Source organism: Cibotium barometz, chromosome 16, assembly GCF_041138505.1.
Source record: "Cibotium barometz isolate CiBa-2024 chromosome 16, ASM4113850v1, whole genome shotgun sequence".
Classification (NCBI taxonomy): Eukaryota; Viridiplantae; Streptophyta; class Polypodiopsida; order Cyatheales; family Cibotiaceae; genus Cibotium; species Cibotium barometz.
The window spans coordinates 40,393,800-40,419,205 of record NC_141061.1 but is presented as its reverse complement, the minus strand read 5'-3'; the positions used below and the strand labels follow the sequence as shown (position 1 = coordinate 40,419,205).

General features: G+C 42.5%; 1 protein-coding gene and 1 pseudogene across 2 annotated transcripts in view; both read left to right on the top strand.

Moving 5' to 3' along the window:
* Positions 1 to 24,891, top strand: part of LOC147630650 (zinc finger CCCH domain-containing protein 12-like) — a 31,627-nt pseudogene extending 6,736 nt beyond the window's left edge.
* BGAL17 (beta-galactosidase 17) overlaps positions 1 to 25,160 on the top strand; it is a 189,727-nt gene extending 164,567 nt beyond the window's left edge. For both annotated transcript variants that reach the window (XM_086810584.1, XM_086810582.1), the window contains exon 20: positions 24,655 to 25,160. The gene's annotated coding sequence lies outside the window, so the exon portion shown is untranslated. The remainder of the gene's footprint in view (positions 1 to 24,654) is intronic.
* Positions 25,161 to 25,406: the final 246 nt, after the last annotated feature.

The following is a 25,406-nucleotide window of genomic DNA, read 5'->3' as shown; positions in this document are numbered from 1 at the left end:
TCCTTTGCCCCTTGGTCATGCGTTATGGTGAATCGATTCACCATAACGCGAGTCTAAGGGCCAGTCAAAGCAAAACAATCCTCCTCGCGTTATAGTGAATCGATTTTCGTGAATCTCTTACGTTTGCCTTCTGCCATGGTGATTCGATCCACCATAAGACATGGAGCTTATTGAGATTCTAATGGCTCGTCGTGTGCTTTAAGGTGAATCGAATCACCAGGCAGAAGGCAAACAGTCGAAGAAGAAACAATGGCACAGGGCAAACAGTCGAAGAAAAAACAAAACAAACAAGCAATATACAAGAAACTTACAAAACAATCAAGTAGTATTCAAAAACTTACATTTCTTGCGTGTGAATGGATGGAGACTGTCGTGCAGGAGGTGGAAAGTCGGTTCAGTACTGTGGCGGTAGTCGGAAGTCACCTGGAGGCAAGCAGGAGGACGGACAAGGCAAAATCGATAAGAGGACGAAAAGGTGGCGTGATTATTGGCTTTGATTAGTCTTTAGAGCGAACACACGTGCTGGCGGGCTGCCAGGGCGGCGCTGACATGTTGTATAGCATTAAAGAGGGCTTTGATTAAACTTTATACCTTGTACACGTGCTAGGTACATGGCGGGATGCCACGTGGCATTCATGGAATGGCGGGTGAAAACGCGGCGCTGACGTGTCGCGTAGCATTAAAAACGGATTTTCTAGGATACTCATCTCATTTATTGCCTCTCTTGGAGTTCGTATTCTCATTTATCTCCCCACCAACGGCCTTCATCTCCATCAACGACTGACTATCTCCTCCAACCCTCCTTCATCAATCATCCTCCTGTATCCAACGTCAAAGAGAAACCTCGAACCTCCTTCATCTCCATCTCCTGCGACGATTGTATACAATTCGTTTTCCTGGTATTTTTATCTCCTTTGTGCTTTTTTCTTCTTTTGTTATTTCGTTGTTTTGGTTTCAGTCGTGGAGAACTTCTTTTCATCGCGTTAAGGTGAATTGAAATTCTATGACTGAGGCCTCGCCTTATGGTGAATTGACTGCGAAGAAGAGTATTTTAATTCGTTTGACACCTCCTCTCTCAGTATGGGTACTGGAGAACTATCTTTATTTTTAATTCACCATAACGTTAGAGGCGTTGCCAAAGGATGATAAAGTCGTCATGTTGCGGTGAATCAATTCACCATAACGCGAGCGAAGGTCCCATAGGAAGCACAATATTCCTCCTCGCATTATGGTGAATCGATTCACCATAACGCGAGAAGAGGTCCTTGACTTAGCTGCAATTTTATTTGCGTTAGGGAAAATAGATTCACTACAACGCGAGGAGGAATACCTGGATTCCTCTGGCATCTCCTCTCGCGTTATGTTGAATCGATTCACCATAATGCGAGAAGAGGTCCTTGACTTAGCTGCAATTTTATTTGCGTTAAGGAAAATAGATTCACTACAATGCGAGGAGGAATACCTGGATTCCTCTGGCATCTCCTCTCGCGTTATGTTGAATCCATTTACACCACACAGAGATTTGTTGTTTAAGATCGACTGTCTCTTGATTCATTGCCTGAACTAATATTTTCCATGTCTTTTCTACAGACTTGAATTCAGCCATGGCGCAAGTTCAAGTCGAATTTGATGTGGACGAAGAGATTAAGGAAACACCTGCAACTCTATTATATGACTTTCTCTACAAATGTCGACATCATGATTTGTACCCTGCAATTTCGTTGATGTTCAATTGCGATTTTTCTCTGGAGGACACATTGTCTAGCCATCATGGATACTTCGAAGAGGCAAAGCAAGAGTTTGACGAGCTCACAAATGAAGAACCAATGATGATTGATGGGAAAGGTCACATTCATTTTAATCTCAAGGTGTCGCCGGAGAAGAAGCAGAGGTTAAACAGGGATTGGCACAAGGTGCCATGTGATAAGAAGAGAGCCTTGCTATGCCCATTTCACAAAAGAAAATGCCGCTTGATGGAATATTCTTACGCCTTCTTATGCTTCTTGCACATGAACGTGCAATTAACAGATGAAGAATGTACAGAGCCGCATGCAAAAAGTGAAAATGAAGACACGATTTCTTGTCAGGCTAGTCCCACCGTTGAGGATGTTGCTGAAGAGGAGGACACTCCTCATGTCATTGAGGAGTTCAATGTTGAAGAAGAGAGGAAGCTCAGTTCGGTGGTTGATATTGAGGCAGTTAGAGAACAAAACAGTAATGTAGGTCAGCTTGTGATTGAATCAGATGACTCCTCCCCCATTCCAACGCCATTACTCCCCTCCTACCAAGTAGGAGATTCAGAGTATATATTGCTGACAGACATACAGCATGTATTTAACTTAAGGGAGGATCATTGCATAGCTTTTATAGCCCAGAATCTGGAGGTCGACGACAATTTTGTAGATGATGATGGGATAGACAAGTACTTACTAGTGGATAGCCATGTGAAAGACACCGAGTTCCTTTCTGCTGAGCAACACTAAATATGATCTATGCTGATGCCCTTAGATATGAAGGAAAAGATGCCACAGAGGAAGAGCTACAAGAAGCAAGGGACAAACTGAATATCACCAACATGGGAGGGTGTAGGGATGTGCCAAATAAGTCAGCGGAAACCGTTCCTAGTTCGAGCACTAATTTATGGCAAGACGCCTTGCTTGAAGCAGATGAGAACCAAGAGGTTAGTTTTTTTTTGTTGTGGATTTAGCTTTATCAACTTTGTCCTGAAATGTTTGGTGATGTTGTTTCTGGCTAATGCTCCTTTATTTTTTCAGTTGGAAATATATGAAGACACATTCCTCAAACGTGCTTCAGGCAAGCGTATGGCGGGATTGGGCCACGATTCGACACTAGGAACATATATACACCGCCTAAAATTCCCTCAAATTGTGATATTTCACGCTAGCTACTCCAAGGACAATGCCAGTTTTCCTCTGATGGCGATAAAGACTTTATCCAGGTATTTAGGTGGCTATCACTTAAGGCTGAATGCAAACAAGGCAATACTTCTGGAGCGGCAAGCAGCTGTTCGAATTTTTGGAGAGGGACCTGGAGTATATTCGTTAAGATGTAAATATTATTTAACATATGCTGCTTTACGGGTTGGCATGTGGAATCACAGATCCAAATCTGTTGAGTGATTGCGGGAAGAAGCATCTTCTTAGAACAGCAAGGCCAAAGGTCCCTGTTGTGCCAGTCATAGAGGATGAAGAAGATGATGCAGAAACGTCAACAAAAAAGGCTCGGCTGGGGGAAGTCTCTGTTCCAGATTAACAAATTTAGATTGTTCCAGTTGCTAAGAAGTTTCGTCATATTTCTCAATACTCTTCTTGTTTACCATTACAAACTATGAAATGTATATATATTGGAAACATTTATATGGGACATAGATGAAAGCTCTTGTTCTTTTAAAATCTTTCACAGTTACATCATTGTTTTACAATATATATGTCAATGATCAATTTTCTTCCACACTCTGCCCTGTCTTTGTCGTTGTCTTAGCCATTCAGCATGATTCTGCTTTCCCTGTGAGGAGACATATATTGAACGTCTCCGTTCAGCCTGAACCTTTCTTATTGCACATGACACAGCTGATTCAGCATGTTTGATCTTCACACGAGCCCTCACTTGAATCCGCCTATACCACCACTGACATAGTTGCTTCATGGGATTACTTTTCTTTATTCCTCCTCCATGTTGAGTGGCCCTTTGATAGGCACAACGTGCTTGCCAATGAGATCTTTCCATGCCTTGGGTAGACCAAATCCCAAGGCTTCCAAACTCTTCCGCAAAAAAGGTTCCGTGTGCATGCAAAATGTGCTACAAATGCTCAACAACAACAAGACATTTAGTATCATACAATATTTTTTGAACAACAAAAAATACTCAAAGCTGTAGGTTTTCAAGTAATAACCATGTATTGTGTCAAGTTTGTCGCACCCCATGCCTTTTCATAGCTAGTGTAGAACTCTGTCACAATTGCCTCAAATTTCTCAACATCCCCATCTTCAAACCTTGCTTTTTGCAACAAAGGTGCAAGGCGATCAAGTGCCAACCACGCTTTGGCCTTTGCCACCCTTGCTTGTCCTGAAGAGCCTCGGTCAGGTACAGCTGCATGAAGCTTCCTCCACACCTCAAAATCTGTACCCAGATGACCTCTCTGGGTATGATTAGATAAGAACTTTCTGGCTTTTGCACCTCCAAAACATGGTTTGCTAGGAACATTTCCAGTCTTCCCTGATCTTCTCAAGTCCTTCTCAATCTTCACTTGACCACAATGTAAACCTGCATCTGAAAGCACTTGCTCTATTTTTTTAATAGTTCTTTCACTCTCTACTGCTGGTTTCATATTCCATGAAAATTCGATGTACATGTAGACTAGTTTCTCAATTATTCTAACCAGCGCATGCAAAACACAAATATGAACTCTGATCAAAGGGATAGGAAGAATTGGATCCCAAGTAGGATCCACTCCTGGAGCATCACGATTTGGGGGTTCACGCCTATTACTGATTGCATTTAGGCATTTCCATTCTCTCTCTTTTCCTCCTTTGGAGACACCTCGTTCGGTCATACAATACAGGCAAGGATACTTGGCCATTGCTCCTTGGGAAATACCAAACATGCATTTCAAGGTTTTAAGATCTACAGCCAGGTGCCATTCAACCTCATATTCACCATATCCTTCTACATAAAGCTTTTTGCCATTCGACTGCTTCTGCTGCTGGATAGTGGAAGGAAGCTCAGTCTGGTTGAAGTACCACTTCAGAATTTCATGGGTCTCTGTTGGAACCTGTTAACAACAACTGTTAGATTGTCTACAACATCATAACAAGAGGATAGCAACATAATATTCTTTATTTAAAAATGGATAGCACGTCACCTCAAATGCAGCCAGCCAGCCACCAAATCTCATTTTCGGATTGTACACTAAAGTGCTTCTCATCAGCATTACTGATACTTGCATCCAAAGCTCTATTCGTTAAAGTAATGCTAACCCTTTCCAGCTTCTGTCCTTTGATCACCTCACTCTCATCAAGTTTCAAAACAAATTTCAGCCTTCCATTGCACTCATGTACACTGATGTCATAAAATTTCACCATAGCCATTTGTAATTTCCGAACATCCATGATGAAATTGTTGAACTCTGTAAGCTCTATAATTTTCTGTTCCCCGCTCTTTTTAGTCACTGTCAATGTGCTAGACACGTGACAAGGCTCTCCAACAAGTTCGACCATTCCCAAGTTGAGAATATTTCGAGCTTTGTTTACGTGAAATGGTTTTGGAATGGGAATTACTGTTTTTTTTCCAAGCTTGCAATTGAAACCCTCTTTAACTTTTTTAAACAACATCCTGTAAGACTTTGTGCTTATACCAGCCATGTCACATATACCTTGTGCATCTGCAGGCGTGAATGCTTCACTCACCTCCTGCAAGGATTGCTTTGCTATGTCTGATCGAAGTCTTGCAAACTTAGGATGCTGTATTGCTGACTCCACGATGTCTTTTGTCAGAACTTTGCCAAATATATCAGAACCTTTCTCTTTTGGACCCACAACATCTCTGACCATCCTGAAGCAACAACGATAGCTATTTCAGTCCACCATTCATCTAACTATACCACCCCCACACCCAATCCCCCATCTCCAAGAAAGGAACTAAAGATGAAAATGAAAGTGAGTGCTCAAAGAAATTTAAGCTCAAAGAAATTATAGATCCCAATACCTGCAAGCTTTTACACGACGCTTCCATTGGCCACCTCCAACATTGAGTTCTTCCAATGGTTTGATCTGTCTCTTGCGTGATCGAGCACCCAATGGCGTGTCTTTCAAATATTGCAATTTTCTGTTGAACTTTTCAAGTTGTTTTCGAAGGTGTGCATTCTCACTCTCCAAATTGTTGATTTCTCGAACTGCCAAAATTTCATTCTTCTCCTTAATAGTGTCCTGCATCTTACAAATAGTCTGCTGCAAATGATCAAACTCTTTTTGTAACCCAGCACAAACTTTTGCCTTGTCCTCGTTTGAATCTTGCAAAGATGTTGTGATCGCCTCGATGCCAAGTAAAAATTCGCACCTTCAAGCATTTTTATCCTGGCATCTCTATCACTCAAATGTCTTTCAAAGATACTTTGACATTGGCCAAACAGTCTTTTGCAATACCCAAGCAATCCATTTTCACCCTCACACACAAACTTGAAGAAACTTGTCAACCCAAAGAATGATGGAGATTGAGAGGAGGTTGGATCTGGTGGGTAAATACTACCATCCAACCAAAGGTCCATATTTTTCTTTCCTTCATTTCGAAGCTCAGTAATGCGGGATTCGCATGCTGGCCTAGACCAATTTCTCTTACAGCAGGGAGCATAATCGGGTTCTACTTGGAAGTGGATGTCCACCTTTTTCCTCTTTTGCTGCACAGGTTCCATTGCATTGTTCTGTGCTTTAACAACACCAAAAAGCATCATGAACTCACACTTTAACCAAAAAAAACCAAAGATATTACACTTATCTCCCGTGAAGAAGATTGCTTCATTAAAACCAAAAGACAACATCACTAAATAATACCTCCTTGTCCATCAAACAAACTTGTTGGTATCCTGGATGAACCAAAATGTACAGAGTACTTGTAAGCACAACCCTCACTTGAAAAAGGTAAGAAATGGGATTGTTATTCATGCACAAGCAGGTATGGCGCATGAAGAACAAATACTTTTCCATCCTTTTTCAAAACTTGCCGCCTTGAGAAGAAGAGAAAATCAAAAACCTCCCGCTCAAAAAAACTCGGATTTGGAGTGGTAGTGGTTGTGCAATCGGGAAGACAATGAGGGAGACAATGCAAGATGATGGGTTGCAGGGACGAAGTTTGGTTCAAGTTTGGTTAGCAGAGTTGGCGTCGTTACATTCAGAAGTGTAATGAAGAAAGAGAGTGGTGTCTTTTTTCAATAAAATAAGGCACCATAGTGGGAATAAAAAACTATACTCAAGATGCATTGTTTTGAATTAAAAAACACCCTACATGTCAGTTAATGGAATAAAGAACTCAAAAACGACGCACGTGCCCTCCAATATTATATGTGGATTTATTGGCTTGCTTTGTCCACATCACCATCCCAAGGGATCTCTTACAAGGCCCCTTTTTGAGTCCAAATTTTCCCTAATGCCTCCTACAAAGACCCTCTCACCTTGGCAACCTCTGCTCTGGAAAGACTCAAGTCTACTCAGACAAAACCCGCATCATCTTCTTCTCAAACAGAACAATCACAACAAACTTCCACAGAACCCTTCACCCAAGCGTCTTTTTTTTCCTTCACGACCCCCTCTTGACTTCTTTCTTCTCTCCTCGTTCTCGATTCTCCTCTTTCTATAAAATTATTTTTTCCAAGCGTCTCCAATTCCAATCTTCTCTCCACCGCTTCCCACAACTCTTGCCCTTCTCTTCACAATCTCCCCTCCTCTACTACACACAAATCTTCTTTCTTCTTTTAGCTAGGGTGACAACGGCTAATTTTCATTTTTGGAAAGTGGCCACATAGTAGTTATCTTTTTCTAAGGTTTCTAACCATATATTAATTATTTATTTTATTTTCTTGGGGTGGGGTGGACATATCTATTGGGAATTTTCTTTGGGCACAAAAAAACCTATCATAGTTTGCCTAACCCCCATGGTTAGAGCATTCATGCTCAACCATATGCTGCTGGCTTACTAAGACAATCCTCAAAGAAAAGTACATCCAAATCCCAACAAGTATTTGTTGCATCAACTGGAACATTTGCATCAGTAGATAGGCTTGTATCCAACATCCCTTAATCGTTCTGAATTGGCATAATTCCACACCAATATGGCTTCAACCTATAACCATTGACTCTCTTGGAATGCAGATGGTCATCCAAGTCAGCTACCTAATAAGTACTATTTTCATATATATGTGCAACCTTGAAAGGACCCTCCCACTTCATCTGGAACTTGGTCTGGAAGGTGTTGTCTAGCTTGTTGTTGTACTTGAGCACCAGATCTCCTTCTTTGATACCTTTTTCCTTGAAAGTTTCATTGAAATGCTCAGCTCTCCTATTTCTTAACTGAATATAATGGTCCAAGGCTTCCTCTCTAGTTAACTGCAACTCTTTTATATCCAGCAATCTCTCTCCATATTCATCCAAACTACTATCTTGATGCTTTAGAATAAATTGTAAACTTGGAATCTCAATTTCAATGGGCCTCTTTTCCAAAAACAAGATGATATGGTGAAAACTCAATAGTTGATTTAACAGCTGCCCTGTAAGCCCATAGGACTGAGGAAACATGCAAATCCCACTGCTTGGGATGCTCCTCCAGACACTTAGCCAGCATAGTACACAACTCTCCATTGGAATCTCAATTTCAATGGGCCTTGTTTCCAAAAACAAGATGATATGGTGAAAACTCAATAGTTGATTTAACAGCTGCCTTGTAAGCCCATAGGACTGAGGAAACATGCAAATCCCACTGCTTGGGATGCTCCTCCAGACACTTAGTCAGCATAGTACATAGCTCTCCATTAAATTTTTCTACCAACCCATTGCATTGTGGATAGTAAGGAGTAGAGTACCTATAAGTGATATATAACTTCTGCATGAGCTTATGTACAACCTCTCCTTTGAATCTAGGCTCCTGGCCTGTTAACAACTCCAATGGCATGCCAAATCTAGTACATATCTCTTCAAATACAAATTTGGCCACCTCTTTAGCAGTTACATTCTTCACAGATCTAGCCATCTGGTTAGATAGCCTACTCCAGTCAAAATATAGGCCTTGCCCCTAACAGTACTGGGTAGAGGACCAATTGCATCCAATTCCCATTTCTCAAAATCCCCATATGATACAATTCTCTTTCTCAACTCATATTGCAAAACCTTCTTACCTTGTTTCTGGCAGGGCTCACAGATCCTACACCAGTGATACACATCTCTTCTCAAATTGGGCCATACATACCCAACTGTCAAAATTTTCCTCAGTGTTAACTTTAGGGCAAAATGCCCTCCATAGAAATCTTCATGGCAAGAGGCCATAATGGCAAAGATCTCCTTCCTATTTGGAACTCTCCTCAAAATTAAGTCCTTGCCTTTCATATACAATTGATCATTCAAAAGAGTGTAATGTAAAGCTTTCCTTATAAAACCGTGTTTCTTCCTTTTGGATAAATTTGCAAGTACAAGACCTGTGTAAGAAATCTTCATTTTTTTGCAAATTCTCTCTTCTAACATAGGTAGGATGAGCTACAGTGATGGTATGCACTTCCAAATCCCCAGCCCGTCCTTTGCTAATGCATTTGCAAGCAGCCTGATTTTTCTCCCTCTTCACATGTATCTGCACTTCCTGAAATTTATGCAACATCCTTCTTATCTGAAAATTCCATTCTTTCAACTTAGGGTTTTTAGCTTTCTACACAGCTTGCAGAGCTGTCTAATGACCAAAAAGCTATCTCCCTTGGTGATAAGCCTTCTGATTCCCCTCTTGATACATTGTTCAAGCCCATACTCCAAGGTAGTGTACTCGGCTTCATTGTTGGTCTGCATCTACAACTTAATCGCGTCTTGAAATACTTCTTTGCCTTCTGGGTCCAACAAGACTATACCTCCACTGGCCATTCCTGAGCTTCTCTTGAAAGCCCCATCAAAAAACAGAGCAAAAGCATCTGACAGTCCTATTTCAAGGTCCTTCCATCTGAGCACCTTCTTGTTTGCAACTGTCTCTTCCTTCAACACCACTGGATTCTTCTTGTATGTCAGAATATCAGCTAGTGTAGCCCTAGTGTTGTCCTCCATCATGCAAGTAAACTGGAACTCCTTTAGTTCAATCAACCACTTGGACAATCTCTTAGAAGGAATGTCAGATTGGATCAGATGAGGAAGCATAGAATCATGGGTAAGAATAGTAAAGGGCTTTGGGAGTAAGTAGGACCTAAACTTTCTCAAAGCAATCACTACAACCACCATCACCTGTTTTGCCTTAGAATATGTTCTCCCCCCTTGAGTCTTTGTTTTTCTAAAAAAAATATGCAGGCCTCATATAAGAGTGTTCTTTTCTCGGTTGTGCAACACACTGCTCCCACAACATCCTCACCCACACTAGGGTTTACAAAACATTCTCTGCTCTAGTCAAGAGGCATGACTACTAGCAACTAAAACGATCCTTTTGAGATGCCTGCTGTAATGGATATAAATCCTAAGACATAAGAAAGATAAACCTAGCAAGATATCTTACCTTGTGGGTAAAAGTCAGCAAAACTTATTCACATCTTCAAGAGCTTACAATAAAGGCAAGGCTTTCACCCTTTTAGGATTTTCTTCAATTCCATTCTCTGAAACCATATAACCAAGTAGAGTCACTTTGGCTTGAGCCAAAGTGGCTTGAGCCAAATGACATTTATCAGGGTTAAGCTACCCACCTAGATCATCTAGTCTCTTCAAAGCCAAGCTTAGCTTCTCAAAGTGGATCCACTTGCCACTGTAGATACAAAAATCATCAAAAAACACTCTGACGAAGGACCTTAGATAGGGCTCAAACACTAAATTCATAAACCTTTGAAAGGTTGCAGGGGCATTTGTTAGCCCAAAGGCATAACCCTGTAAGAAAAACACCCCCAGGGGGTAATAAAGGTGGTTTTCCTCTGATCCTATGGAGGAATTGAGATGTGAAAGTGTCATGAATAACCATCACATACACTATATCTTTCATGTCCAGCCACACTATCCAGTATCTCATCTTGAAAAGGCAGTGGTTGGGTAATGATCTCTTTTGGTTATTGCATTCAGAGGTTTAAAATCAACACAGACTCTCCATTTACCATTCTTCTTTGGGGTTATCACACTACTGGAGAAGCCCATTCAGAATTATCAACTGGGTCTATAAACCCTGCTTTCAATAGTTTTTCCACTTCTTCTCTTAACACCTGCTGTTATACAATCCACAATATTCTCAACCTTTGTACAACTGGCTTAGCCTCTAGCTTCAGTTGGATCTAATGTTATAAGAGGAAATGAACAGGTCTGGAAACTACTACAACATACTCAAATACTCCTTTCTCTCAGCCCTCGGTTAGATCCTTGGCCATCATCTTTTGTAACACTTCCTTCTTTGTACTTCAACTTCAGGCTTTAGCTTCTCTCCTTCCTCTGTACATAACTGTACATACATACACATAAGGTCAGAATTAGGCTCTAGTAGCAGCTGGACCTCTTCCCCACCATCCTTTGAACTGGCCTCCTTTATTTCTAAATCCTCTGTAGAGCTGGTCTCTTTATCTTCTTCTTATGATGTACTACTCTTTGGAATTAACTCCCTTCTTTTAGCCATATCATATCTGACTTGTCTTCTCATTGGTTGGTCCAAACCCAAAATTAGATGTCCTCTCCACCAGTCTTGCCCTACTCTCATGGCAATAAGCCATGGCCTTCCAAGAATCAATGGGTATGCCTCATACTTTGTGGGCATCACATGAACATCTAATTCTATTTCAAATCCCAAAACATTTACTTGCAGTTTCTTAACAATTCCCAAACACTTGACTTTTGCACTATTTTGCCATTTTGACTCTAAATTCTGATGGGGCTCCAACTGTCAGGCTAAAATTTGAAAGGTGTTTTTGGTCAGTGTATATATGGTGCGTGTGGTTTGCAAATAAATTTTGCCCTGAATGCCCTGGCAAGTGTACAGGCCGAGTGGTTTGGCAGAAAGTTGGAATATGCACGTGTTTTGTTTTCCGGAGCAGACGCTGGATCTGGAGTTTTATGGCAATTGTGTGATGTGCGGGTGGTTACTAAAAGCAGGGCACCGACAACTGGAATGGTTGTGTTTGGAGATGATAATGATGCTGATGAAGACGGCGGGCAGCTCTCACTCTTATTTTGGAAAATTATGGCCGCGGCGTGATGATCCGAAGTGCAAGGAGAAGGAAAGTTTTTTAGCATTAGTGTGGCCATTACTTTGTGGCTTTGAGGCTTTTAAAAGAAATAAAAAATATAATGTAATATGGCCAATTATAAATAGCCACGTGAAAGTATGGTGGGCCGCCAGCTCAACGCCTGGAAGATGCGGGAAAGGTGGCGCTTCGAGAAGGTGATGGGGGTCAATGAGAAGGCGCCTGCTGTAGAGGAAGTGCCCCGGGGGGGAACAGGAAGAGGCCAGAGTGTTCTGCAGACGGGGAAGGGAGAGCCAAGGGAGTCGTCGCCCTGGCGGCGAAGTGGCTGCAACAGAGGGGGCCTCCGTGTAAAGAGGAGTCGGGCGCGCTGCAGCAGAGCGGAAGACAAAAAAGAGAAAGCCCCTTGTGTGTCTTGTGTGGCTAGTTACAGTGCCAGGTGCAGAAAGCGTGCTGACCGCCGTGTGAAGAGCTGAAGGCTCTGGTGTGTGTGCAGCCAGGAGCGCAAGGAAGCTGGTGGGGCTGGTGATTGCGGGCGCTGTAACAAAGATGACAAGGGCAGAGACACGGTGGGACCTGAGGTGATTGCGCAAGGAAGGCAGCTGGCAGAGAGGAGAGCGAAAAGGAGGATTAGTCGCCTTGTGTAAAAAGGTTGGAGTGAAGGACCTAGGTAGCCGACAAGGACGTCTTGCCACACAGGGCTATGAAGCACAGCTGCTGACGGAGACAAGTAGAGAGGACAGGCAGCCTTTGAAAAATCTGAATACGGCTGGCGTCAAAGGACAGGCTGGCGATGGGTTTAAAAAGCCTTTGAAACTCGTGTTTCGGAGGGTTTGGGGTTTTGGGATGTGTAGCGGTTGGCTACATAAGTGAAAAAAGGTGATTGGAGCAGCAAGGGAGGGCTGCTGTTTAGGAAGGAATTGAGTGATGTGGCTTGGACTAGATATCTGAGGATGCTGCGGTGAGCAGTTAGTCGTGGTGCTGAAGAGATTGTGCAAGGCTCTGGTGGTTGGGGAAGCTGCTGGTCACGACATACAGAGAGTGGGAGCTGCTGAGTGAAGGTTAGCTGGTGTGGGCGCCTTCTGGAGAGAGTAGCTGGTCTTGTGTGGGCAGTGATTGCAGGCAGTGCGTGGATACTGACCAGAGAGGGAGCCTTGGGTTTTTGTGTGGATTGGTTGCAGTAGAGGTGCTGATGTGTGGACTGGAGACAGTGGAGCTCGCCTACGACAATTGGCAGGTAGCAACTGGGGACAGAGAGTAGCCGGGCTACAGAGGAAGTGAAGAAGGGTTGCTGGTGTGGGCGCCCTCTGGAGATTATAGGGACCGGGAGACAGAGGCTTGGTTGTCAGACGCAAGGGTGTATTCCCTTGGCAGTAAATCCTGGCCAGAGTCCTGGTCTTTGGTGTATTTGCTGAGTTTGTACATGGTTGATGCTGTATATGTTTTTTGTTGAATGATCATATGTACCTTGTGGTTCTGAGCTGTCTTATGGTGTGGGTGGGTGGCGAATGTTGAGAGAGTGTTCCAGCCGGTGGCTGGTGGTGTCCCGTTCGTGGTAGTTTTTCCAAGTTTGGGAGGTGGAAGAGCTATAGAGGCAAGCTTTTCTTTCTTTTTTTCACCTCACATCCTTCTGGTGCCCCCACTGAGGAGTTGCTCAGGCATTGTTTGACTGAGGATAGCTCAGGGATTTCTCTTACGAGGGTGTATGCCCCAGAGTGAGAGATTGAAGGAAGGTGTTTTTGGGTTTTTGCTTGGGATTGGAAGTGAAGTTTGGGGATCAAGATGACGTCTTATCTAGAGTTTTATGGTGGTCCGAATGAGGATGTGGCAGACTTCTTGGAAAGGATGGAGGTTGCATGTATAAGCAACCATATTAATGAGTCGATACAGGTGTTGCGGCTACTGAGCATCTGTTTGAAAGGGGATGCAAGAACCTGGTACAGAGCTTATGAAGAGTCATTAAGGGATGTTGTTCCACGCATTGAGATGACTGAGGATGGATTGAAGACAGCACTTAGCAACAGGTTCAAGAAGGTAGAAGACCCCGACAAGGTTTGGCATGAGGTGCAAGCTCTGACACAAGGTGAGTTTGAATCAATAGATGATTATATGAAAAAATTTTCTTTGCTATGGGAGACTTTATGCAGGGCTTTGGGAGAAGACCAGGTGCCGCCTGATATGATGAAGAAAAACAAGTTTGTAGCTGGACTTAAGAGGAGTATTCGCTGGAAAGTGGAATTGAAAAAGCCCAGGTCTTTTGAGGATGCGGTGGAAATTGCTAAGTCAAAAGACTGGAAGCTACAGCGGATGAATCAGCTAGGGATGATTCCAGTTGTAGCACAACCGGAGATTCGTAGAGTGGAGGCTACACCCATGAATGCAGTGATTGAGAGGATGAAGCCCATTGAAGCCCAAGCTATGCAGATGGTGCCACAAGCTAGTCAGGGAGTACCTATGGTTCCTGCAGGTTCTGATGAGGGATTGCGGCAGGATATGAAACAGATGGTTGATCTTATGAAGAATTTGAGCTTAAATTTAATGGGAAGTACAGGTGGTGGACGTGGTAGAGGCCGAGGTAATAATTATGAGGGGGGAGATGGACAAGCAGGGTATGGACGTGGTCGTGGTAGGGGCCGTCATTTCATCCCTACATGTTGGAACTGTGGTGAGCTTGGTCATCTGAGTACAGATTGTGATAAGCCTCAACGTATGGGTGGTGATATGTACCCACTACCTTCACAGCTACCTGACAGGTCAAATGATTATGGTATTGATATCAGGGATCAAGCAGACCCAGTGGAATCACAGCTGAGGAGAAAGGAAAAATTAAGGTGATAGATGTGGTCACCCTTGAGAAGACGAAGGAGGCAGAAGCTGATGTGATGCCTTTGGGGAAACGGATGCCACAGGAAAGGGAAAGCAAGGATGCTGCAGGGCCCAGCAAGAAGAAAGGTAAAGTGAAAGAAGGAGGAGATGTGAAGGTCAAGCAGAAGCGAAAGCCTCGTAGGAAGTTTCAGGTAACTGATTTTCCACTAGGGGGTGGGCAGGATAGCTACAGTTTGCAGGAGGACATGGCTGAAAGGAAAGCTAACATTACTTTTGGGCAATTGATAGAGTTAGCTCCTAATTTGAAGCGTCAGTGGAAGAGACTTGTGAATCCGAGAGAGAAGGAACCTGCTAGGGGGATAGTGACTGTTCTATCTGTCCAGGAGTTGCCTGACATATGTCCTGTGGTGAATGTGTGGTATAAAGGGAAGAATCTGGGGGAAGCATACATAGATGGTGGAGCACAGATTTGTGTGATCACCTTGGCAGCTGTGGAGAGGCTGGGTCTTAATTTTACTGAAGCGTCTGGATTTCGTATTCGGCTGGCAAATCATCAGAAAGTCAAATGCTTAGGTATGATCAAGCAGTTAGAATTGGAAGCTTTTGATGTAAAGGTGCTTGTGGATTGTCATGTTATGCCTGCAGGAATGGGTGCATTCCCCATTATTTTGGGAAGACCATGGCTGAGAGCGGTGAAGGCTGTTCAGGATTGGAGGAAAGGGGTCATTACTCTGTATGACAGGAGAGGGGATAAGAAGAATTTTAATATGGATAACCAGAAGCCTGTCAATAATGAAGAGGAGAGTGAAGCTGATTCGAGTGATGACACGACTAGTAGCACCACTACTAGTGAGGAAACAGATGATACTTCATCGAGTGAGGAGGATGCAGAGATGGATGCCCTGGTTATTGATGAGGAAGTGCTTGGTGATGAGGTTGCTGAACAGGAAGAAGCCATACATGAGGAATGCGAGAAGATACAAATGAATCCTGAACAAAGGTATGCATGTGATGTGAAAGAGTCTGCTTTTGAATCTTTGGATGATGAACCTGTGTGGGATGAGTGGGAAATAGACAGTCTACAGGATGATAAGCCTGAGTTGGAGCTGGATGACCAGATGTGTATTAATGTTAAAAAAGCTATGATCAGAATTGAGGCTATGAAGAAAGAGAAACACGAGAAGACTTTGAATGATGCTGCTGCTATAGATGAGACTATGGATGCTGTAATGGATGAATCTCTTGGTGGCTTTGATGAAGATGAGCATACAAGAACTGAGGTGGATGCTTTGGGAATGGTGCCTGTTGAAGAGGAGTTTGTTTTGCCTGTGGTGGCTGGTTTTGATGGTGGTTTCTTATGTGGATGGACAGGAAAGTGTTATGGTACAATAGGTTTTTTTTTATGAAGCTTTCATCAATTTTTACCCCCAGCAGGAGTTGCTTCACTGGTTCTCCGATATTGGTACTGATCATATCAGGGATTTTGGGATTGAGATGAGGCAGAATGGTGTGTATGTCAGAAGCTTTGTCTCCAGAAGCTCTTATGATATGTGGTGGAATAAGAGATGGAAAATTATGCCTGTGAAGGATGACAGAGTTTCTTGGATCACCTGGAATAGAGATGTGTTGGTTACACTGTATGATGCTCAGAGGATTGATGGAGGGAAACGTGGTCATATGCTTTCTGCTGATCATAAATGATTCAGCAGGCTAGGGGTTGGGCAAAGTATGTCAGGCTAAAATCTGAAAGGTGTTTTTGGTCAGTGTATATATGGTGCGTGTGGTTTGCAAATAAATTTTGCCCTGAATGCCCTGGCAAGTGTACAGGCCGAGTGGTTTGGCAGAAAGCTGGAATATGCACGTGTTTTGTTTTCCGGAGCAGACGCTGGAGATCTGGAGTTTTATGGCAATTGTGTGATGTGCGGGTGGTTACTAAAAGCAGGGCACCGACAACTGGAATGGTTGTGTTTGGAGATGATAATGATGCTGATGAAGACGGCGGGCAGCTCTCACTCTTATTTTGGAAAATTATGGCCGCGGCATGATGATCCGAAGTGCAAGGAGAAGGAAAGTTTTTTAGCATTAGTGTGGCCATTACTTTGTGGCTTTGAGGCTTTTAAAAGAAATAAAAAATATAATGTAATATGGCCAATTATAAATAGCCACGTGAAAGTATGGTGGGCCGCCAGCTCAACGCCTGGAAGATGCGGGAAAGGTGGCGCTTCGAGAAGGTGATGGGGGTCGATGAGAAGGCGCCTGCTGTAGAGGAAGTGCCCCGGGGGGAACAGGAAGAGGCCAGAGTGTTCTGCAGACGGGGAAGGGAGAGCCAAGGGAGTCGTCACCCTGGCGGCGGCGAAGTGGCTGCAACAGAGGGGGCCTCCGTGTAAAGAGGAGTCGGGCGCGCTGCAGCAGCAGAGCGGAAGACAAAAAATAGAAAGCCCCTTGTGTGTCTTCTGTGGCTAGTTACAGCGCCAGGTGCAGAAAGCGTGCTGACCGCCGTGTGAAGAGCTGAAGGCTCTGGTGTGTGTGCAACCAGGAGCGCAGAGAAGCTGGTGGGGCTGGTGATTGCGGGCGCTGCAACAAAGATGACAAGGGCAGAGACACGGTGGGACCTGAGGTGATTGGGCAAGGAAGACAGCTGGCAGAGAGGAGAGCGAAAAGGAGGATTAGTCGCCTTGTGTAAAAAGGTTGGAGTGAAGGACCTAGGTAGCGAAGGACCTAGGTAGCCAACAAGGACGTCTTGCCACACAGGGCTATGCAGCACAGCTGCTGACGGAGACAAGTAGAGAGGACGGGCAGCCTTTGAAAAATCTGAATACGGCTAGCGTCAAAGGACAGGCTGGCGATGGGTTTAAAAAGCCTTTGAAACTCGTGTTTCGGAGGGTTTGGGGTTTTGGATGTGTAGCGGTTGGCTACATAAGTGAAAAAAGGTGATTGGAGCAGCAAGGGAGGGCTGCTGTTTAGGAAGGGATTGAGTGATGTGGCTTGGACTAGATATCTGAGGATGCTGCGATGAGCAGTTAGTCGTGGTGCTGAAGAGATTGTGCGAGGCTCTGGTGGTTGGTGAAGCTGCTGGTCACACGACATACAGAGAGTGGGAGCTGCTGAGTGAAGGTTAGCTGGTGTGGGCGCCTTCTGGAGAGAGTAGCTGGTCTTGTGTGGACGGTGATTGCAAGCAGTGCGTGGATACTGACCAGAGAGGGAGCCTTGGGTTTTTGTGTGGATTGGTTGTAGTAGAGGTGCTGATGTGTGGGCTGGAGACAGTGGAGCTCGCCTACGACAATTGGCAGGTAGCAACTGGGGACAGAGAGTAGCCGGGCTACAGAGGAAGTGAAGAAGGGTTGCTGGTGTGGGCGCCCTCTGGAGATTATAGGGACCGGGAGACAGAGGCTTGGTTGTCAGACGCAAGGGTGTATTCCCTTGGCAGTAAATCCTGGCCAGAGTCCTGGTCTTTGGTGTATTTGCTGAGTTTGTACATGGTTGATGCTGTATATGTTTTTTGTTGAATGATCATATGTACCTTGTGGTTTTGGGCTGTCTTATGGTGTGGGTGGGTGGCGAATGTTGAGAGAGTGTTCCAGCCGGTGGCTGGTGGTGCCCCGTTCGTGGTAGTTTTTCCGAGTTTGGGAGGTGGAAGAGCTATAGAGGCAGGCTTTTCTTTCTTTTTTTCACCTCACACCAACCTTCAATCTTAAAGCCTCCATTGTCTGCTGAGTCATTACATAGACTTGTGCAGCACCATCAATATATACTTTGGGGATTCATCAATAACTGGCAAATAATCCTTGTCTCCCTTCACATGCACTATATTAATATGATCCCCCTTCTTCTCTTTTCTAGGTCATCTGTGTTGACCAACTTGCTCCATGTCCTTCTAAGTTTGGGGAACAACTGCAGAAGATGGGGCCATGTTAGACTAGGACCTTTTTGCTAAAGGTCTTTCATTAAATCATACTCTTCCTCATGGACACCCAAAGGAAAATCCTACATGCCAATGTGTCTTCTGGACCTAGTATTCTTCTTACCATCCTTGGGCTAGTCTTCCACTTGCTTTCCCTTCTTCCTCTTGGATGGACTTGGTTCATCCTCCACCTCAGCCCCTCTAGTCCTTTTGTTGGCTAAGATGTCTGCTTCTACATCAACTCCAATCAAATTTACTTCTACTTGTCTAAGTCCATTTACTCGCTGTTGCTGAACCTGTGGCATGCTGCCAACTCCATCCCTGCCAAAAATTCCTCTTGATCCTCTCCAGCATATCCATGGAACATCGGGTATGTCGTCATGGCTGCCATCTGCTCTATTGAGAACTTTTAGACCTGCAAACAAACTGAAAGGGTGCTTTAAAGCCCTCCTCAGTGGGGGCACCAAAACAATGATGTGTCAAGGATACCTGCCTCTATAGCTCGCCCGAAACACACCACCACAACCCAATAGACAACACCAAATGAAGGCACCAATTCACTCATCTGATGTCCCCTGAGCTTCAGTCGACACAGGTGGATACTTGAGCACACTCCAAACCCTTTAAATTGTATAGCTGCCTTTTCCAGATGTCCTCCCAAGTCAAATCTATCCTCCAATGACCCTGGTTTTCCTTTATAAGCCTTCAGCCGACCTCACCTGACTACCAACTAACGAAAAAGACTGTCAACTCTGACGCAAATAGATTAGAAGTTGACTATATACTGCTTCCGAATGTTGACACTCACTTCTTTCCAAAATGTGTCCTCTAGGATCCTCTACAATCCTCCAGTATCAGCTAACCTTATATCCCTAACCCCAGGACCTTCCTGGACTCCTGTGCTGACACACAGGTGACACCCTTTTGACTGAATTGGCTGAGACATACCCAATTGTCCAAAACAGTCCTGATGTGACTGACCTAACTCTCTCAACTGAAGCATAATTATTCACTCACGATTCCTCTCACCGTTCCCTGACTCTCAAGCTGCTCTAATCTCAAAGATATACCACACCAAAGACTCTCTGCTGACTCCAATTGCATTCTGACTGTTCTACCCAAAGTGACCCAACGTACCTAACTAGATCAGAATTCCTCTCCTTTGTGTCCCACTGACTACTCTCTTAAGCCTTCAAAACACTCAAACCCTATCAAGACTCACCTCCCTACACTCAGCTGACAGCTGCTAATAGTCCTCTGACTCAAGAATACCTTCCCTTTGATACTACTTGACTGCATCTGGCAACTGACTATCAGACTTGACTCAAAACTTTCCTCTTTAACACAAAGAGACCAAAACTATTCCTGTATACCCACGACTGACTCCTATTAGACTTCAATTGATCCTAACCGACTCTCTTCTGACCAGATACAATCATCAATTGACACCTAGACCACTAGCAAGCCCAACTTGTCAGACTGACCTTTGATTGGTTGTTCTGATTGTCAGCCCGGACCTTACAAGTGTTAAACAAGACCAGACTAATACTTAAATAGCCTCAGCTGCTAGCTTATCAGACGCACAACTGACTAAGCTACCTCTGTCAAAACCTGCTGACTCATACATGCTAACTCACATAGTTCTGACTCAACACAAGTCGCCTCTTCACTCACAGTTGTTTCTCCTCAACAAAGTCCATCAAAACAACACAGCTAAAAACAAAGCATAAGATTTCATCACACCAACAAAATCAGACGTCTCTGTATCTCTCGGGGGATTCACTGTATGTAAACTCTCTATATCACGTGCATTCAAGGCCTGATTTAAAAACCCCTTATTTATAATTTTTTCATTAATAAAACACACCCTTTTTCTATTCAATCCGTAAATACCTCCTTTAAATGGTACCCTTTTATATGTTAAAAAATGTGTAAAAAGGCATTAAAAACCCCTTTTTGTTGAGCCCACGTGCTATGCTTACATATTTATGAGTGATCCCCCCGAGATGTATATATATACAACTAAGCAAATCTCAACACCCCTGAGATTTTGGGATTGAACAAAAAAGTGAAAAGCACCACAAAACCAAGGGACTTCTACACAATGATTCCAACAAAACCCTGTATTCTTAACTTCACAAAGAACCAGAGACAACCATCATAGCTTGCAACTACACTCTGTAGACAACCACCAACAAACACTGCAGAGAATTGTTGAATAAGACTTTGAGCTAACAAATTTGTAGCCTTAGAGGTCCTAGGGAACCCACCTCCTACAAGACCCTCTCACCTTTGCAACCTTTGCTCTGGGCAGACTCAAGTCTACTCAAACAAAAAATGCATCCTCTTCTTATCAAAGAGAACAGTCACAACAACAAACTTTCGCATAACTCCTTCACCTAAGCGTCCCTTTTTTCTTCTTCACGACCCCCTCTCAAATTCTTTCTTCTCTCCTCTTTCTCGACTCTCCTATTTCTACAAACTTATTTTTTCCAAGCGTCTCCAATTCCAATCTTCTCTCCATCGCTTCCCGCAATTCGTCCTTCTCTTTGCAATCTCTCCTCCTGTACTGCATGCAAGTTTTCTTTCTTATTTTGGATGGGGCGACAACGATTAATTTTCATTTTTGGAAAGTGGCCACACATCATTTATCTTTTCCTAAGGTTTCTAACCATACATCAATGATTTATTTCATTTTATTAGCGTGGGGTGGACATATCTATTGGGCATTTTCTTTGGGCACATAAAAACCTATCAACGTTTAAGCTTGTAAACCCATTTCGGTGCCAATGGCCTTCTTGCAATGAGGCAAATTAGACAACTACCTAGTACCATTTTTTAGTAAAGCATCATACTTAGATTGCATAGCACTCATCCATTGTTTTGATTCCTTTGCTTCATTAAAGGAGACATGTTCCTATTCATTACATAAACTGGAATAAGTATATGACGACCTATGTCAACATGAGATGCTCCTTAGACATATACTCCACCCCTCGATTAGTACGCAGGGTACCAATCTTACATGTAGAAACATTTTCAACTGTTGCACAACAAAGTGTTTAAAGCATAAAAACTTTTGATTTTTGTTTCAATGGATATACCCAGGTATTTTTGGAATAATCATCAATGAATGTGACAAAATAGAGTTAGCACCCAATAGATGGTGTCCTCATAGGACTACATATATCACTGTGTATAAGCTGTAATTTTTGGACAACACTAAGTGAACCATATTTGGGAATTGATGCCCCATGTATTTTTCCAATAATACAACCCTAAAAAATATGTTTGATAGGGGCTTCAAGATATGGCAGCTCAGACACCATGTCATGCTTATGCAAACATAGCAAACTTCCAAAGTTCAAGGGACTAAAGTATGCATGCCACAATAGCATCACCCATTATGTTTGTGGCAAAAATTGTACATACAATATGCTTTTGTCTTTCATATACATCTAGTCTGTAAAGGCCATGAGACAAAGTACCACAAGCAACAATTGTACTACCATCACTGCGATCATGAACAATACATATGTCATCCACAAACTAAACCACTAAGCTAGCCTTAATAATGGCAGAGAAAGATAATAAGTTCTTCTTTATCCATGGTACATATAATACATTTGATTATTCCACCATTTATAACAGTGAGAACAAATTTACCAACTCCTTTTACATGATATGAGGAGTTGTTTACACATGTAACAATGTTTCCTTGTGTAGCAGATTCAAGGGATGAGAACAAACTACGATGAGAAGTAATGTGCTTACTAGAACCACTGTCAAAATACCAGACATGTACATCAAATATTGATGCATCAACTACACCCATACCTGAGTCTTTCTTTTTCTCCTTCTCTAGCTTCTTCCTGCACTAATTAATGTAGTGACCAGGTTTCCTGCAATAGTTGCATTTTCTCTTTTTCTTTGGTTTATTTCCTTCCTTGTCTGTAGCACCCACCGGTGACTCTGGTTTCATCTTATAACTACCATGAGGAAAGGATTTACCTCTTTGTTTACTTGCAACAAAAGACTGATCTCTTATATGCATAACATATTAGTTTTGCCTAGATTTCTCTTCTTGCAAGAGCAGAGAAACCAACTTCTTAAACTTCAAGGTATTTGGATTGTCTTTTATCATGAGTTTAATAGTAGAAGCAAAACGTTGATACGCGTTCGACAATGTATTCAAGACAGTATACACCAATGAATTATCAGGATATCCTTCATCACAACATTGGCCAACTACTCCTTAAAATCCTTTATTTTTGTAAGGAAATTATCCATGAAGTCTCCCTCATTCATATGCTCTGACTCTAATTGCTTGCGTAGATAAGCAACACGTGCTTTATTACGTACTTGGTACAATGACACAAATACATCCCAAGCATGTTTAGCAGTCATGTGTGACCGAATGTGAGGAATGATACTCCTCTTAATTGATAAAGCAAGTAACACATGTGCTTGCGCATCTCTTCCATCCCACTTTATTTATTCCTACATAGGAGGTATGTTATCTTATGGTAATGTACCATGTGAAACTGAGTTCGTGTCTACAGATGTGCCTTCTACATCATGTTCATAAGAGGAACTAGGATGCTTTTGAGTACAAACCATAGCATTCCATAGCCCTTTGGCTACTAATACATGCTGCATCATATAGGACCATAATGGGTAGTTGGTCCTGTCAAGCTTATCCTCAGCAAATAACATCCGAAATACATCACTGTCTACCATTTCTGATAATATCCAAGTAAATAAGCACCGTCTACCATTTTTGATAATATCCAAGCAAGTAATCACGCAACCTATAAGTGCTAAGTAATCCTTTAACCAAGGTGTCTACTAATAAGGCCATTGACAATGGAGACATGCAAGGTATATGAAAGAAATGTAGAGTAAAGTGAGTAGAAATTTTACTCATAAGATGTAGAGATCAAAGTCACTGAAGTGTAGCTCGTAGATAAGATCCAGTGTGGTGAGTATTTGATGATGTTGTCACATCTGCACACATGTATGTAGTAGATCTGATAATATTACTCTAGAATCTGGTGAAGAAAAATGCAAATATGATCCCCGATGTCTGTAAAAATTTGAAAACCGCATGAACACGCCCCAAAATACACCCGAAATGAAAGTCTGATTGCAAAACTATAGTACAAAGTACTGTACACTTCACGGTCCTCTTTCTTCTCCTAGAAGGACTCCTTCACAAAAATCTGACTACAAAACGACAATACAAAGTACATGCACACTTCACAGTTCTCTTTCTTCTCCCAAAAGGACTCCTTGGTGTCTGATTCAAGAAGACCTGTGACTCGGGGTAAAGGGTAGGCAGTAGCAATAGGGGTGAGGAGCATATACTCTAATACCAAATGTTGGAAATAGGATTACAAGAATGTGCGTGCACACACATGCATAGTGGAGAAGCTCAAGGGAGCGCACAATGAGATAATAGATAGATAATGAATGTGTGTTGTACAAAGATGATAAGTATAACCCAAGATGGGTGTATACTAGAATGGGAAAATAACATCATAAAGAGGAAAAAAATTTCCCAATTGGTCCCAATGTATTCACATACATCACTACCAAATATGGCTATAGTTGGTTTAGTTCCTGGTCACTGTAGAGGGTGGATGCAGTAGATGCAAAATTTAAAAAAGAAAAGAAAACTGGAATGTTTCTGTAGGCTATGATCTATTTTTTGCCATCTTACAAACTTCTATATGTGGCCTTAAGAAAAAACAAAGTGAAAAAGTTTAAACATTGAGTGGTCTCGATAATCTATATTTGAGCTTGACATTTGCACTGGTGTTTACAAGTTCTAAATTTTTTGTGACTTTCATTTGCTGCATCTTTTGGGAAGCTACAACCTAGCAAAGTGACTATAATTGTTGACATAGAAAATTTTAACTCACTTTTTATTTAATTCATGGAGCTTGCACCCACATTACAGAGTTGCAAATGTATGTTGGAGCTCCAACTGATTTTGATGCCAAAATAATTTTTTGTAGTGGTTTATCAGGTGACAACAAGCAAACTACCCAAACAACTTCCAAGAATTTCCTTGACATTGGCTCTCCATATGTAACTACTATGTATGGCACAGATGGACATAACTTAAGCACTATCTTGAGACACAAGCACATACTCATCATCTTCAAAAAGGCAAAAGCAAATGAAGCTATTAGCAAACTGGAAGGGTCAAGTAGATGAGATTTCTACCATTTAGGGTGATTAGATTGAGGAGAAGGAGGAGTGAAGTTGTATATAAGCCGCAACAAACATGATAGTTAATTATAAGAATATACTGGTACAACTCCTTGATCTTGTATTTCATGTCAAGGGAGTTTTCTATTGGTTGAGACTTGCAGCATAATAGGAATGCTACTAGTGTTGTAAAAAGGCAAAGATAAAGTCTCGGGGGGTTTACCTCTAAGAACTTTTATGTATCACGTGCGTTCATCAAGGGGTATTTAAAAAAACCCTTACATACTTTTATGAATAAAGTGACCTCTTTTTCTTCATAAACTTACGGTTTTTTTTTTCAAAATTGGTTTTAAAAATCCCTTCTGTAAATGTAATTCTGTAACTTTTTTGACACTTACATATTTTTAGGTGAACCCCCTGAGGATAAAGTGGCCAACATGGTAGTTGAACTTGTCTATAATGTGAAGATAATACTGTAAGTAATAGTGTGGGATGTTATGCCAGCACAAAGAATTATCAATAGTGCCAAGCCTTGCTTCATGGTAGCATTTAGTACTAAAATTGCAA